Below are 17,804 nucleotides of genomic sequence, written 5' to 3'. Positions count from 1 at the left end.
GTGAGGCCCCTAACCCTAATTATGCACTCCTGTTAAATAAAGGAGATAGTAATTCATTCAGTCAGCACTCTGTTTTTATCTTTGTACACTGAGCTCAAGACAGATCATAATACACAGCTCCGTGTTCTGCCCTGCTCTGGTAACACAGGATTTCACCAACCACTTAAGAAGAACAGAAAGAGACAAAATAGACAGTTTCTCACATAGGTAGTTCCTCACAAACCAAAGTATTTGTTGAAATAACCTTGAGTCTAAGGGTGTCTGGGCTATTACAAAAACATCTAAAACTGGGAAAACAGCTTCAGAGGAGTCAATAAGATAAGACTTGCATTCAGCCTTGTCTACCAGGATCTCTGCTAGAATGGATAAGATCAATTGATTTTTTTTTTTTTCTCCGACAACTCAGTGAACCCTTTAAGAAGGCTCTAGTCCTCAACGTAGCTCTCATGGGTTCGGGTCATCCCGTTTTTACCTTTCCTGCATGTCTCCCCCTCTCTTTAAACCCTCCTTTCAGCTCACATTCAAATAAAGGCCAATAGTCTAAAAAAGGTGGAACTGATGTTGTAGGTTGTCTTTTTTTTTTTTCTTTTTTACAGATTAAGGGGAATGAGAGGGAGGAGTCTAAAATAGTTTCTTCAAAACAAACTTACATTGTACATGCTGAGTTGGAATTCAGACAGTGGCATCTGTTTGAATCAAATCCTAGGCTTCATGGGGAAAGCAGTGATGCTACTCTCCCTTTTTGGGATTCTTGTGGCTTTGGCTACTGCGCAACCAAAAAAGGTACATTCTCACAACACTTGCACTGAAAACTTCACTGCAAGAAAATTAAACATTTTATTAACTAGATAATTTTCGTGTTAAAAAAAATGAAATGCTTATGCTTGTCTGTGTTTACTTGTAACAAACTTAACTCAAACTGTGCACATGTTCTTAAATTGTCAAGTTTGTAAAGCTAACATCGGAACATGTGAAATTAGGTTATTTTTACAGCAAACTAAAACTCTTTAACATGGAGAAATGTTGTGCTGTGAGTACTCAGAGAGTGTGGTAATATGTGTCTGACATGTTCTAACAGTTTTTAACTAATCGGTTACTTCATTTGAAATGAACCATACTATCGGTTACTTCATTTGAAATGAACCATACTAAATAATAATTTCATTTATGAAGGAATATCCAGGCAGCATAATTATTCAATGCCTCCATTGCAAACAATATAAAACTTATCTACTAAACAAAAAAATTTATAAATACAGACATAAGTCAATATTCTCATGTGCAATAGATTTTAACAAAAACATGCCCAAATGACCAACCGCGATCCAAGTATGATTCGTTGTTCTTTTTTCCCCTTCTAAAAAGGTTTGGTTTTAGTGGTAAGGAATGCTGTAACCTGTAAATGTTAACTACTAAATCTAGAAGAAAAAGATATATAATGCGAAAAAAAACTTCACATAAAATATTACATTCATGAAGGTGCTCACTAACACATTTTTAAAAACATTGATAAGCATTATAAAAAAAAAAAAAAAAAAACTGTTGCAGTTCATTTTTTTCATGATCATCTCCAAATTTTCAGATAATTATAAAATGTGTGCCTTACTAAATAATTGCTGTAAGGGTATTGTGTTTACATGTGTTATTTCAAACAACATATTCTAGTTATAAGGACAATTTTGTCTTTATTTATGATTTGCTGATAATGTAAAATAGAAATGCATTTATATCAGTTTAGGTCCTATATAAATGTGAGAAAAAAAACTACACATCAATATATTTGTTAAGTAAAGAAAAACTGCCCTGTGAAATATCCAAACAACAGTTCAAAGATCAGTCAGACAGGGTTCAAATTTGTTTTTAGTGTGCAAGAACAAACCTGGCTGAGTACATCACTGTTTGCTTTAAACGGATGGGTGTTTATTTTTACTTCTCGGACATGTTTTTCTTTATTACGATGTTGCAGAACAAAGGTCAGATTGTTTATCTGGAGCTAATCGCTTTAAATACAGTGGCTTAATCTTGGTAACCAAAAGTGTCAGGCAGCAAGTTGCATTGCTGGAGTTTGGCCCACATTTTTAGAACTGGTAAGCAGTAGCAGGCAAAGTCAGTAGAAGAAAGCAAGCGCACCCTTTCTGAGGCTGCCCTTGGAAAGGTTGCTAAGTGATGATTTGAATCCAGCCTGAGAGGGAAAAAAATCCAAAAACGGAGCCAAAGGGTTTACGAGTATATAGCCAAGAAATCACTCGTTTGTGCAGGAGGGGAATTAAGTAAACAAGAGGAGAAAATATATCTGTGCAAGAAGCATTAGATCTATAGGAGCAGAAAGCAAGATTTGATGGAGAAGAGAATATATCTAAAAGCAGAAGTTTTGAATGTGAGCATTACATGTTTTGAGTACAAGTAGTTTAAATCCTCATCTCAAATTGATTCCAAATGGCTCTTGGATTTGGCAGGGAAAATCTTCCATACAAATGACCCCCTTTGCAAGTCAGTAAGTTTATCAGAGGCCTGGCAATGAACCATATATTTTGTTCAGGTGTGTTGAAGAAGAAATACATGCAAATGCTACAGGGAGTGGTACTTAAAGACTTATGTTGCCTTCCCCTGATATAGCAGTTGCTTTTGTCCCCAAGCACAGTGGGGTGAGGATTGCATCTGTGGATTTGTCTAGTAAAGGGTCTGCAGTCCTTAGACACTTGAAGATAATGTAATAGTTTGTTTTGCAGCAATCTGTTTATGAACATGACATCAAGAATTAAATTAAATTCAGTTTATTTATATAGCACCTATTCACAACACATGTCACCTCAAGACACTTAACAGTTCACCAGATCATACAGTCAAATTGATACAAAGGTTTCTATCTAAGGAAAACCACTTGATTGCATCGACTCATTGACTCGAATGCAACCCCTTGCACTAAGCATGCTTGTAGTGACAGTGAGAAGGAAAAAATCACTTTCAATAGGAGGAAACCTCCAGCAGAACCAGGCTCAGTGTGAGCGGCTATCTGCGGAGGCCGACTGGGGTTCAAGGAGACAGAAGCAGAGTTACAAAAAGCAGCTTCAAAAGGCAACATACAGGAAACATACAGCCAAGCAGACAAGCTCCAAGCCAACTCCCATTTCAAAGGATGCCACACAGGAACAGACGAGGTGAAGCTAATATAAGAAAAAACAGAGATCATAACATTAGAGATTGAACTAGCAGATTCTGCAGAGTGGTAGAATAGAGATACAATATAGCAGAATGATGAAATAGGGGTCGCTATGTCCCACAGAAGTCTAAGCATATAGCAGCCTAACTATAGAGATAGCTCAGGACAACCTGAGTCACCCTTAAAAATAGACAGGGTGTCTGCCTCATTGACTGAAACTGGTAGCTGGTTCCAAAGGAGAAGAGCATGATAACTAAAAGATCTACCTTCAATTCTGCTTTTAGAAATTCTAGGAACCACAAGTAAACCTGCAGATCTTGCTTTACAAGACTATGAACTCAACTTGAGCAGCAGTTAAGGAATAATTGATTGTGAATCCACATTATATATATATATATATATATATATATATATATATATATATATATATATATATATATATATATATATATATATATATATATATATATATACGCCAAAGAATAAGGATGTTATTTAATATTAGGCACAATATACATTGTATGTAATCCTACAAATAGAACTTCAAAATGTATACAAAATAATTCTGAAGTTTGGCAGTACAAATTCTCAAAGTTTGCTGTGTTGATTGTTTGGAAGAACATTAGTCCTTAATAATTTTTTTGTTTTCTATGTGTTTACACAGGATGACTGGGATAATACAGATTTCATATCTCCTCAAATGTGACCAGTCGTTATGCTACCACTGTTATAACAAGCCGTGTTATAAATCGCATGAATGAATCAAAAGAAATTGAATTCCATGTCCAGATTCCAAAAAATGCCTTCATCAGTAAATTCAAAATGTGAGTGGAAGAAAAATATACCTGGATATGTCTGATTTTTTTTTTTACTATGCTTACTATTTATTTGTTTTCTATTTAACCATAATTTGAAAAAAAAAAAAAAAAAAAAAAAACCCTTCCTACTTCTTCAGGAATATTGACGGTCAAATATATGATGGAGTTGTGAAAACCAAGGAGCAGGCTCAGAAGCAGTACAAACAGGCTGTGTCCCGTGGTCAGAGTGCTGGTATTGTAAGGTAATGACTGCTTAATTCACTGAAATATAAGTTTCTTGTTTTTTCTACAGTCCTTCTTTTTGTCTACATGCAAAAGACATTTACATATTGCGTTATAACTAAACTTAAACATATTCCAAACAAAAGCTTATGACTTCATTAAATAATACAAATTTCCCCATGTAGCTCTGTGGGGAGAACCATGGAGGAATTTAAAACCTCTGTAACCGTGGCAGCTCACAAAAAGATCACCTTTGAACTCACTTATGAGGAACTGCTGAAACGCACCCATGGAAAATACGAGCTACTAATCCATGCTCAACCCATGCAGCCTGTGAAAGACTTCAAGGTTTTTAGATTGTTCTGAACATCTTGTTGTGTGATGTGTCCTGTGAAGATAGATGCTTTTAACTGGCTGGTTTGTTTTATTTTACTCACAATCAGGTTGATGTGTATATTCATGAAAAAGCAGGCATCAGTTACATTGGTGTGAAAGGAAGACTTAGCACCAAAGCTTTGGCCAATGCCATCACCAAAACCCTTGCAGACAAACAGGTACAGTTGGTTTCAATGTGTTTTTTTTCTTCTTTTTTACACTTAACAAACTTGCAACCAGTGTTCCCTCTAAGCTGCACGCTTGAACAAGTGCGTACTACTCGCACAATTGCGCACTGCAGCATTCTCAGCTAACAAGAAAATCTATACAGTACATGAAATAAAATCCAATATAACATGTAAATCAATTAGACGGACAAAATGGAGAAACAAAGAAAATGTTTCGCTTGCCATAACCAGGTTGAATATAATAATAATAATAATAATAATAATGATAAAAGTGTACAGGGAATACATTCATCTTTTTTATTCATTATTTAAATTGGGCTCTTACAACATCTCAGCCAGCTGGATTATGTAAACTGGCTTTATTGAATCCAAAAAACATAGTTTTTCTGGCACATAATATAGCTACTCTTCAATGCCATTCTCGTATACCACTATTAATTAAGTTGTAAAATAAAAGAAATTACATTTAAGTATTGTAGTTAGATTAATATATGTTTAATAAAACACTGTCCTTTAAAAAAAGTTCAGCAAATGTTTTTATTCAGCAAATCAAAAACTGCTAAAGGTGCATAAATAAATAGTCCAACAGGTTGAAGAATAATCCCCAATTACCAAATACCCCAAATACCAAAATTATTCACCAGTCTAAGCTTCCAGAACAACAAAGCTCACCCATTTGTAACAGCTCTGCTATCCAACATGCTCACAGTTTAAGACACACTTTTTAAAATGTATATAATGAAGCAAAAATGTTAACTGTTTATCAGGACATTCCCAGGTAGGTGCCTTGGAAGTACTTAGATGAGAGGAGCTAAAGGAGATCTCACAGCTTGTGGATTTTTTGCTACATGGCAGCATCCTGCGATTGTTGTGAAAGAAGATATAGATTAATAAATCCTATCAAAACAGCATCCAAAAAGCTCTTAAAGTGGCTTATTTGGGAAAACGGAGAAGTGAGAAGTACAAATGTAAAAACAGATTAAATTGCAGTCCGATTTGTTTATATTATAGTAACATTTAATAAAATTTCTTATTTATGGATAATAAACATGAAATGCTATACTAGTAGAAATGCAAAAAAAAAACTGTGTAAACGAATAGTTACAGGCAGGCCAGCTGAAAGCTTTGCTGGGGCCACAACACAGTCTTTTTGGCCCCCCCTCTACACCAAACACTGGACTTCTGAAAACCTCAAATTCTTAGTTTGCAGCGAAATTAACTTTAAAAGTTGCAGCCCGCCGTTGTCCTATTCAAACCATTTCATGTTGGGGTGGGGGGAGTTCTAATGGGCCCCCTATTTAAAGAAAACATACAACATATATCTAATGCATATATATTTTTTATATATTTATGTCAGGTCTAAGCACCTAAAACATCATACATACATACAGGGAAAGAAAGAAGGCACAGAGACAATTAATTTAGTTTACTCGCGAGGAGAGTAGGAAGAGGCTGTGGAGTTTACAAGTCTCCAACCCACTCTGCTGGTCTTCAGCTTTCTCCTCGCTATTTATTGAAGTCAGGGGATGTCCCTAATTACACAAGCTGAGGTTTAACTAAGGGAAAGGGAAACAAAATGATCTTACTTTAAACCTCAGCACATATGTTAAAACAAAGCATGTGGTTGTTTTACAATTGCATTGTTCCAATAACACATGTTTAAAAGAAACATGTGATAGAGAATGTTCAGGCCTCTTTTACAACCCAACATGTGATAGATGATTTTCAGGCCTCTTTCACAACCCATCCGTTGCATGACCTTTATCTGGAACGATCTTTAGCAAGAGTTAATTAACGATGAATCACACATTATACATCATAATATTTCATTAGTACACAACACATGAAACACAAAATAAAATATCTTTAACAATTTAGTTACTCTAGAAATAATTTCTGAAAATTTACTTCTGCCTGTATTTTTCAGGGGGGGGGGGTTTATATATATATATATATATATATATATATATATATATATATATATATATATATATATATATATATATATATATATATATATATATATATATATATATATATATATATATACACATATATATACACACATATATATATAGACACAAAGTTATAGGAATTTATACTGTAACGCAAGCTTTAGCACATCTCATAGTGCAAAATGTTTTTAATGTGAACAAAAGCTATGTCTCAAAAGTATGTCTCAGTTCTTCCAGATCAGAAACATGTCCAAAGCTGGACTATTACATACAGCATACTACACATCTCATGAATAAGTTGTTGGATTTTTTTTTATTTTAAATAGACCAAATCACTTAAAAAATCTCTATGTACACTAAGACACATGAAAATTACAGGGAACATTGTTTGCAAGTAGGGATGGGAATCGAAAACCGGTTCCTGTTAAGAACCGGTTCCGTATTTTCCGATTCCATGGCATCGTTTGGCAGCTCGCTGAATGATTCTTTTTTCGATTCCCGCAGCACCAGAGCCTAGAGCGCCGGCTCTGGGGAGCACGACTTACGTCACGGTTTTTACGTAAGTTACGCAAGTTACGCAAGTTACGCAAGTTGGAAGAACTATTCGAGGAGGAAGACAACGAGCTGCGGTCACTTTGTGAATCAAAGCCCCGTCTTTCCTTAGCCCAGAGGGTAGATCAGGAAATCCAGCTCTGTAAAAGCTTGCCCTCCATCCCCTGCAGGGTTAGCGCCACACTGTGGTGGTGGAAGAAGCAAGATACGCTGCCCTTGCTATCTGGACTGGCTGAAAACTACCTCTGTGTGCAGGCTTCCTCCACCCCATCTGAGAGGGTGTTTTCCACGGCTGGAGACACCATAAGCGCTGAAAGATCCCGTATCCTTCCAGAAAAAGCAGATATGCTCATCTTTCTGCAAAAGAATTGTTAATTTTCCCTCACTGCAAAAATGATCTGAAATTAAGTAAAAATATCTTAAATCAAGTGTATTTACCCTTAATTTGAGCAGGTAAATAAGATAGTTTGCCAATGGAATGAGTATTTTTACATTTAAAATAAGATAATTAGATAATATGCTTTTGAAATAAGACAATTTAATAGTTTTTTTCTTATTTCAAATGTAAATTGTCTTGTTCCATTGACAAAATGTCTCATTGAACTTATTTTAAGAACAAATGACTTATTTAGATTTACATTTTTTGCAGTGCTACTACTGTTTTATAATTAGTATTTTTTGTTATTTAAAATAGGTTATTATCCCATCATTTGTTATTAGACATTGTTGGTTATTAAGTTTGTTTTTGTATTCATTTTTCATTTAAACACAGATGTTACTCCAGTTTCACATTTCCTGTGGACATCTTGATCTTGTTGAGTTTGTAAGATTGTGCAATAGTTAAGTAAACAAAGTTGATTCTGATAATCAAACTGTTTGTTCTCCTTTTTCCCCCAAATTGGAATCGAAAAAAGAATCGATAAAGAATCGAATCGTTTCATAGAATCGAAAAGGGAATCGGAATCGTGAAAATCTTTTCAATTCCCAACCCTATTTGCAAGCCAACATTTTTTTTAATTTTAAATAACATTGTATTATACTCTTTATTGCACATGTATTTTTCATGAATTGTACAAATATTTATATGATTTCAATCAAGTTTACTGTTGTATGATATAGCACTAGAAATTTACATGTTTTTATTAATTAACAGATAATTTTTCTCCAACCCCATCTTATAACTTCTCCCTTTCGAATCAGGCTTGAGTCCTGATTTTGTAATAAAATGGGGAAGCAACAGTTAAAAAAATTATAGTTACCAATTATCTGGCCTCACAGAATAATAGAAAAAGATCTGCACAATAAAATAAAATATGACACAATGTTTAATGACTGAAATGCAAAACCATCAACTTACCCCACCAACGACCCCACTCGGGCCACGCTTGGTCTATTCCTGGCTCACTTTTTTTTTTTTTTTATCTTATTACCAATTGGCTTTAATGGCAATATGCTATACAAGTAGTATTATATATTCTCTGATTTTTATAAGCAGATCTAAAGAGTTATTACCGGGTGCAGCAAGAAAACACTCAATGGAAGTGTCATGCTGGGTTTGAGGTGCCTAGCCCACATGCACAACACAGTCTGAGACGGGAGGAAAGTTTAACAAGTTCATTTAAGGCTCAAGCACGAAGAGAGTACAGATGACTGGATGTGATCTGGGGACTGGTTCACTGGAGTCTTGGGGTGCACAGATAAAGCTTTGGGAGAGTCTCTGTTGGATCTGGAGAAGAGTTCATTAGCAGAGTCCGTTTGCTGCTTCAGCGTCTCACGTCCACTAAGAACAGACCTTGGCTTTGGGATTTCCCAGCTCTTGCCCAGAGCTGCTTGGAGGTTCTCTGAGAATCTTCAGGTTTGGCTCAGAGGGTCGGCTTGGCAGGTTAGCTCGTCCTGAGCTTTCTCTGAGGAGACACAGGTTTCCTAGAAGACAGAGATAATGGTTAGAATCCAAGCTGGATTCAAAGGTCATGGAGTTTCACTGTAGATCTAGGCTTAAGCGCTGACCAACTGGAGCAACACTCTGGCATTGAGGCAAGGTCTGAAGACAGCTTATATAGTGGATCCTCTAATGATGGTAATGAGCAGCAGCTGTGCAGGAGGCTCTGCTCAGGAGGATCCACGGCGGACTCTGCTGGAGAAAGATGGTACTACTCCAGCTCCCAACAGGAAGGCAGTTTCTTGAAATGAGAGCCTTCACTGTGGCAATAGGGGAGGTTCAAGCAGCCCCAACGTGAATTGTGGAGTGTATGCATATTAATCACCATTTTTAACTTGAATTATGGGAATTAAATTGCTGTGACTGTCATGATAGGCTTAAGAGGCTGAACCCACATGCAGAACACCACAGGAAGCTGAGTAAAAGTTTAACAGAGTTTATTGAAAAACACACAGAGTAATTATGAACTGGTTCTGGTACAGGTCCGGGACTGGAATCACTGACATCTGCAGAGATGGATAGTTTGATTAGCCAGGCAGCGAGATGGAAAAGCCAGTGTGTAAATTCAGAATGTACCTAGATTAGGTTCTGGCAGATCCTTTGAGAGAGGGGGAACCGGTTGGGTCCAGAGACTGTAGATTCAGCAGGGAGCTCAGCGGCAGCAGCGTCTAGCTTCTGACTTGGGAGTTTCAGACCTTGACTTGGTTTCCTAGCTCTTCCTTGAGAGCTGTTGGGGGTCCAGAGACTGTAGATTCAGCAGGGAGCTCAGCGGCAGCAGCATCTAGCTTCTGACTCGTGAGTTTCAGACTTTGACTGGGTTTCCTAGCTCCTCCTTGAGAGCTGTTGGAGGAATCCAGACTAATGTCTTCTGGTTTGGCTTCCTTGGGCAGGCAGGCAGGTTTCCAGACTAAGCTCATCCAGAGCTTCACACTTTGATCAGGTTTCCTATGAGGCAGAGAAGACAGAGGCAGGTTAGAATCTAGTTTCTCTCTAGAGTCTACTAGGATTCTATAAATTAACAGAGGCTCAGGTTTCGCTAACCAAACTTGGTCAACACTGCGGCGTCGAAGGAAGGTCTGGCTGCTGCTTATGAAGGAAGGTCTCCTGATGGGCTGATGGGCTTCAGGTGTGCTGGAAGCTCCAGCCCAGGAGACCCACAGCGCTCTCTGCTGGAGACAGATGGTAGATCTCCAGATCCCAACAGTAACCCCAGTCCCTAACAGAAAACAGAAAACAGAAGAGGATCCTCGGCACCCTCTGGTGGGCAAAGCCTCAGGATCCCAACAGTGACGTTGTTATAATTCTTCCAAAGCCAAATCGGATCTGTTTTCTGTCCTCCTCATGACTGTCTGTCGTTTTTTTTTTTTTTTATTAAAAGACTTTTATTGTAAAAAAGACCCGTATAGAATATAGTAGAATAGAAAATCCCTTCATTGTCCCACAATGGGAAAAATCTGGTATTAATAACAGCAAAAATATTACAGAAAAAATGGTCACACAAATGTGGACCTTAGAAAAATGCATAAGAATAACATAATAGTGAAGGTTTAAAATTTAAACAATAAAATACTGTACTGTAAAGTGTATACAGTACAATATACCAAGGATTTATTTAAATCCCCAAAACATACTCACAACAAATTGGTCCGAAATAACTTTTTGGACCAAAAAATAGGGGTACAATATAACAACTACTAGTTCTCCAGTATGCATTAGGAAGTAAGTGGAAGCTAATATCCAAAGCACTTAAAAATGTGCAAATGTAAAAATCCTATAAAAACACAAATGAAAAGCAAAATCTTTTACTGTGCAACATATAAAACCCACTTTTCTATATTTCAGGCATGGGTATATTTCTATCCTACAGAAGACCAACAAAGAGCCTGCGACAGCTGTGGAGAGCAAGGTATGAATGGAGATCTGGTCATTTCATATGAGGTCAATCGAGACAATGGGCTGGGTGATATCAAGGTAAAACACTCCTGAAAATAATAGCTGCCTATTAGCAGCTCATTTATAAATATGTTGTTGAAAAATGGCCAAAAATACCTACTATCTTGAAAATCATATTTTGATCCCTCATTAACATGTAGTTCTTCTTCCCTTTAAGACTTCGGATGGATACTTTGTCCATCACTTTGCTCCATCTAACCTTGCCAGAATACCCAAGAATGTCGTCTTTGTTATTGATAAAAGTGGCTCAATGAGTGGCAGAAAAATACAACAGGTAAAACTTTTTGAAAAGTTTAAGAGGAATATCCTGAATCTGCAGTTTGAAGATATTTTGGACGATTTTCATGATTTTATTAAAAGAACCGCCCTCTCCACTTTAAAAAAACGCAATTACACAACCCTGTACCCGTTTCCGAGAGGAAATGCCCATTAATAGGCGTTTAAAAGCTGCGTTAATAGGCGTTTAAAAGTTGTTGTTCTAATAGCTCATACAAGCTTCCTGTGCCCAAACGTCCAACCTAACCCCTAAATCCCTCAATCACTATATAGAGTGGAGACTATATAGTGGACTTCATAGCAAACTCAGTTAACCTACCGTTCGGAGCAATGATCGCTGGTTTTTGCTCCCCGTTGGTCAGGTAACTCCTCCTCCACTGCGCGGTGCCTGCGCCATCTTTGTTATTAGTCACCGCTGTCGGGTAGAGACAGCCTATGACAACAGCGGGCCGGTGTGACAGCAAATCCCATAATGCTTTGCAAGAAGAGCTCTCTGTGCAAATCATTCCGGGATATATCTGGCTCTTCTGGGGCCTTTCTTTGCTTGTCATACACTTCGTAAAGACTTTTTCTCTTACGATCCTTGGCCATTTTCATAGAAAAATGGTGAGAAAGATGCACACAAAAAGACAGCTAACGGGTCAAGCATGTAGGACGGCCTTACGTAAACATACCACCAGAATGACTGACAGTTAGGAGGAGCACTTATTTAGATGATCCATCCGGAAACAAAAGATCGTCCTCTATACCTTTATGTGAATGCTTTCTTAATAAAAGTTGTTGTATATCCAAAACAAATTTATTTTCATTGTTTCCTACAATTTCACTTCTGTTAATGTGTGCACAGACCAAACCAGCTTTAATCCACATTCTGAATGACCTGGCAGAGGATGACTTCTTTGGTATCATCACTTTTCATAGTAACATATTTTCCTGGAAAAGAGAACTTGTTCAGGCCACGAGTCTAAATCTGCAGGGAGCCAAAAAATTTGCACAGGATATAAGTGCACAGGGAGGTGAGATTTGTTGAAAGGAAAATTAAAATATTTCTTAGCAGGACGGCAGATAATTTTTTCCGCCTGTTCTAGGTACAAACATCAATTCAGCATTGTTGGAAGGGGCACGTATGTTGAATGCAAATCCCAGAGAAGGTTCAGCTTCCATCCTTATACTTCTCACAGATGGAGAACCAACATCAGGTTATTCAAAGCTCACATGCATGCACTCGAACATGAGACAACAACCTAAAAAAAATTATTCAATGTTTCCTTATATATATATATATATATATATATATTTTTTTTTTTTTTTTTTTTTTTTTTTTAGACCACAATGGATAGGTGCATCGAAATGATTAATATCTGACTGATAACATAATAATGGATTTTTTTTTTCTTTTTACAAAAGCCTGTTCTGATCTCTTCATTAGTTTTGTTCAATTTTCTCTCTTATCAAGAGGGGATGCAGACATATATCCTTGGTTGTTTTTGTCTGGGAGACTGTCTTGTTTATAATTACTTGATTTTTTTGTGTAGAAACTGCTTTGTTTTAACATCCACTAATTAAATTGTGGGATCATTTTGATAAGCCAGTCCGAATCCGAGGAGGGTTGTTTCTCAGATAGTGTACACAAAGAAGGAAACATGTTACATTAACAGGATTTATTCAAGTCATGGCTAATAAAATCATTTATATAAGCAAAGATTGCAGAAAAAGATCTCACCTTCTATCTCAGGCCTTATTACATCTTTAAAAAGACTGAGAGCTTCAACATGCTTTTCAGTTTATCCAAAAGGATACCAGGGGTTCCCCCACCATCCAGCCCTTTTCACACAACACCACAGCATTACCATATAAGGTGATGCTAGAGCCTCTTTGATATTCTTGTATGCCAACATAAAAATGTCCAATTAGCTGACTGACACAGAAAGTGAACAGATACAGAAATAAACAGGTATATGAGTAATTTGGAGCAGAAAATAGAATAAAAGGAAAAGAATCTCCAACAACATCAAGAGCAAATGATAACGTGCATTAAAAAATAAAATTAAAAGCATAAAAAACCAGAGCCCTGTCTTGAAGTGTCCAAGTTGTTAAAAGTAATACTCTCAAGAAAGAAAATCCATAGTTTTGTTTTAAATTACATACAATGTTGACCATGTACCATCAAACTTCAGTGATCATTGGTCTTGGTATTTTGAAAGTTTTAAGATATATATACTGATGTACGTATGTGTGTGTGTGTGTGTGTGTGTGGGGTGTGTGTGTGTACTTTTTAACATTTTTGGCAGCTGTCTAATTTTATTACAGTTATAAACTGATCTCAGTCTGTAATTTCATGTGTCATTATAGGAGTAACAAATATTGAGATAGTACAAACAAATGTGAGACAGGCGATTGCAGGAGCATTTCCACTCTACTGCCTTGGTTTTGGTTTTGATGTCAACTTTGAGTTCTTGGAGAAGATGTCATTGGAAAACAGTGGTGTAGCAAGACGGATTTATGAAGACTCTGATGCTGATTTACAGCTCAAGGTATTCCTATCCATTTTTAACAATAACGTTTGATCAACCAATTTCCTGACTTTTTACAATAAAATGAAGCACCACAGAAAAGCAAATACATAAAATAGCAAGCCATACTTCTACCCACAGGGTTTCTATGAAGAGGTGGCCACTCCTCTCCTCAAAGATGTGATAATGGTATTTGCCGGTGCAACCAATCTGACGCAGACAAATTTCAGTCAGTATTATAACGGCTCTGAGCTTGTGGTGGCTGGTGAGCTCATTGACAACAACATTGAAACATTTGTGCCACAAGTTGTGGCCATCTCAGTAAGAATCAAACCACAAAATAAAAGTAGTACTACTTTTTCTCTTTAAAACATTTTTTGCACTGGAATTCATTTCTAGTTTTATTTTGACAGAGCAATAGAAAAGTAATATTCTCTCAAAAAAATGACTCCGTGGATACTTAAACTGGAACAGTCACTGGTGGACTTCTTCAGAGGGTCTGGGCCTAACTCAATGTTAAACAACTTTTGGAGAAAGAGTAAGATACAAATATGTGTCATTTCTATTACTTGGTTTTATTATCATAATTTTGTAATTGTCAGCTGAAATTAAAATATAGGCTCAGGGACACAGAGTGCAGGCTGTGGGGATCAAACCGTGTATTTGCAACCTTCTCAGAGCACAAGCACACTGCTCTAACTGCTAGACCAACACACCCTTTATTGAGCAATGCCTACCTTTGCAACATGTCCTCCGCTTGTTTCTAATCCTGTTTCCTGTCTGCAAACTTTGAAAAATGCACAAATAAAGGTCACTAGAGCCTAAAAAATTATCTTAACATTGGGTGTGCACAGTTATTTACAAGGTTTGGCCCATTTTAGTTAAATTGGTAGTAAGTGTGCCATTACATTCATACACTTGAGGTTGTTTCTCATCATTAGTAATGATAATTTTGACTTATTATGGAAATAAATATCGGCAATTAATAAATTAAAGATTTTTTCAGTCTGCTGTAGTTTGTAGTTTTAGCAGAAGCCTAGGTAATTTTGCTGGTTGAATGAGTGCGGGTCTGTACCTTTTCAGAGGTTTGAGCAGAGCGGCAGAGGGGGGAACCAGGAGGGTCCAGAGGCTGTTGGCAGATTGAGGGCTAGGCGGAGGCAGACCTTGGCTAGTGATTTTGCTGATTCTTATCTGAGCTCCTCTTTCAGTTTCTTCTGTGAGCAGGCAGGCAGATATCTGACAGGTTCGATTCTCCAGGGTTCTTCAGTGATCAGACAGACTGGTTTCAGAGAGAGAAACTCTTCCTGAGTTTCAGACTTCAGACAGGTTCTTCCTGGGAAGCAGAGAGGAAAAGAAACAGGTTAGGTTCGGGTTATCAGGGAGTAAGGATTCAGACAGGCAGGTTGGCTCAGGCTTGCTAACCATAACTGGCAAAACACTCTGGCACTGGAGTGTTGTCCACAGCCCACTTATGTACTGGTCTCCTGATGAGCAGATGAGGAACAGCTGGTGAAGTCAGCTCCTGCTTCAGGAGATCCAATACGCCCTCTGGTGGAGGAAGCTAGACAGCACCCCAGATCCCAACAGAAGTACAAACCATCAGGAAGGGATCCTCGGCGCCCTCTGGTGGGCAAGCCTCTGGATCCCAACACTTACATTACTAAAAGATTAAATTAGAATAATCATATAGGCGAAGTCAGAGTTAGTTACATGCATTCCTACATAGGTATTCTAGTCCTATGTAAACTCTGCAGCAATCGCTTATATGAAGCATGCATAGTGTCTTTAGGGCAACTCTTCTCTTGAAACTTCTAGCTGAACCAGTTCATGTTTGTGGCCATGTGCTTTGAACACCTAGCAGTTTACAAAAACCATATGTGACGCATATAATACAATTAAGACTTAAAAATGATTACCTAAGGAACCTAAGGAATTTATCTGAGAACCAAGCTGTGTACAGTTATTGTAAATATCAAGTATCGACCCCTCTCATGTTTTTACTACAGCTTGTCTCAGAGATCACAATGTAGATGTTATGACACAGGCTGCTGCTAACTGGACCCGAAAAGGAGAAAGTGAAGAGTGAAGCTTTGGAGCTGTCCCTGAAGTATAGCTTTGTGACCCCGCTCACATCCATGGTGGTCACCAAGCCACAGGGGGAGAACACAGATGTTCTTAACAAGCCTAGTGGGGGAGGAAAAATGCAGCCAGAAGGTCATGTCACATCAGCCTACAGTAAATATCATCTCCTTTGTCTTCTTTTTTTTTTATCCATTTAGTGGCTTAATCTCCCAGATTTATTTTCAATGAAAGGATGACCAAGAAATGAACATAAATTTTATAAATAATCCCTGAGCTTTCAAGTCATAATTTACCACTTAATGTCACTGACCACACCCTTAAAAAGCTGCAATAAATAGCTAATCTTATGTACATAAAATAAATACTCTAATCTACATTTTGTAATTAAAAAGCTTGAGACAAGAAAGAGGTGAAGATGAATGAAGAAAAATATTACCTTTTTTGCAGAGATAGGGAGGAATCATGAGTGTCTGTATCTACATATGCAGTATAAATTCTGGAAATACAATTTTAAATGTGAGAAAACTATGTCTCCACTGAATAAGCTGCAATTCATTTCTCTATACTTTATTTTAAAGTGCAGGATAAAAGCTTCTTGTAATTTTTTAATAAACAATGTAATTATATCATCATCTATTCTTTGTTTGCATAGGAACTTCTGGGGCCTCCCAACATGATCTGTTTAGATCATACGGTAAGAGAAGAAGCGAGGCAAGGAAAGGCATGTTTTTTATACAGCACATTTCAGTGCCAATACAATTCAAAGTGGACGATTCAAAGTGGTAAGAAGAAAAAAAGAAGAAGAAAAAAAGAACATTGAGCACATTGAGGCAACACAAACCAATTTGAGTTATTTGAATAAAATAAAAATATTGAAATGAGATCATTATATATATAAAAGATAAAATTGTTTAAAATGAAATGACATATGGACTGGAAACATTGATATCTATTAAAAGGGTGTCACGATTTGGTTATGGTTAGAGGACCCAAATTCAAGGGTGAGTCTTTGTAGCTTTAATTAAATAAACACAGGTAACAGAGGTGGGAATCCAAAAGTCCAACATGAAAAATATAAAACAAACCAGAACCATGGAGGCATCACAGGAAAACAATCACGAGGAGAAAGGGTAAGACGAGGTAAGACAAAGGCTACGTTCACACTGCAGCCTGAAGTGACCCAAATCCGATTTTTTCTGCTTCGTAGAAGAGGCAAGAAAAACAACAACCATGGCAGATGATGATGCGGAGAGCTGTATTTATGTTTAACCATATTGAAAAGATTTTTATGGTTGGGAAAGACTGCTAGATGCACTCTGGCACTACCATCCATGTTTACTTCCAAAAAAAAAGTGCACGCTGGCCTGTGACGTTATTGCGTCCTTTACTGCACATGTGGGACACTTGTGTTGTATGACTGCGGTTCATACAGAAGATCACATACAATTTGCATATAGTTGGAAATATGAACAATACAATTTTAAATGTGATAAAACTATGTCTCCAATGAATAATCTGCAATTCATTTCTCTATACTTTATTTTAAAGTGCAGGATAGAAGCCTCTTGTGATTTTTGAATAAACAATGTAATTATAACATCATCTATTCTTTGTTTGCTTAGGACCTTCTGGGGCCACCCAACACGATCTGTCTAGATCATCTGGTAAGAGAAGAAGCAAGGCAAGGAAAGGCATGTTTTTTATACAGCACATTTCAGTGCCAAGACAATTCAAAGTGGACAATTCAAAGTGGTGAGAAGAAAAAAAAAGA

General features: G+C 37.2%; 1 pseudogene; it reads left to right on the top strand.

Annotated features, from left to right (window-relative positions):
* Positions 1 to 626: 626 nt before the first annotated feature.
* LOC119779997 lies at positions 627 to 17,804 on the top strand (annotated as a pseudogene).

Source organism: Cyprinodon tularosa, unplaced genomic scaffold (genome assembly GCF_016077235.1).
Source record: "Cyprinodon tularosa strain WSP-4 unplaced genomic scaffold, ASM1607723v1 ctg154, whole genome shotgun sequence".
NCBI classification, from domain to species: domain Eukaryota; kingdom Metazoa; phylum Chordata; class Actinopteri; order Cyprinodontiformes; family Cyprinodontidae; genus Cyprinodon; species Cyprinodon tularosa.
The sequence above is the reverse complement of the archived record's forward strand: the minus strand, read 5'-3'. Positions and strand labels throughout refer to the sequence as shown.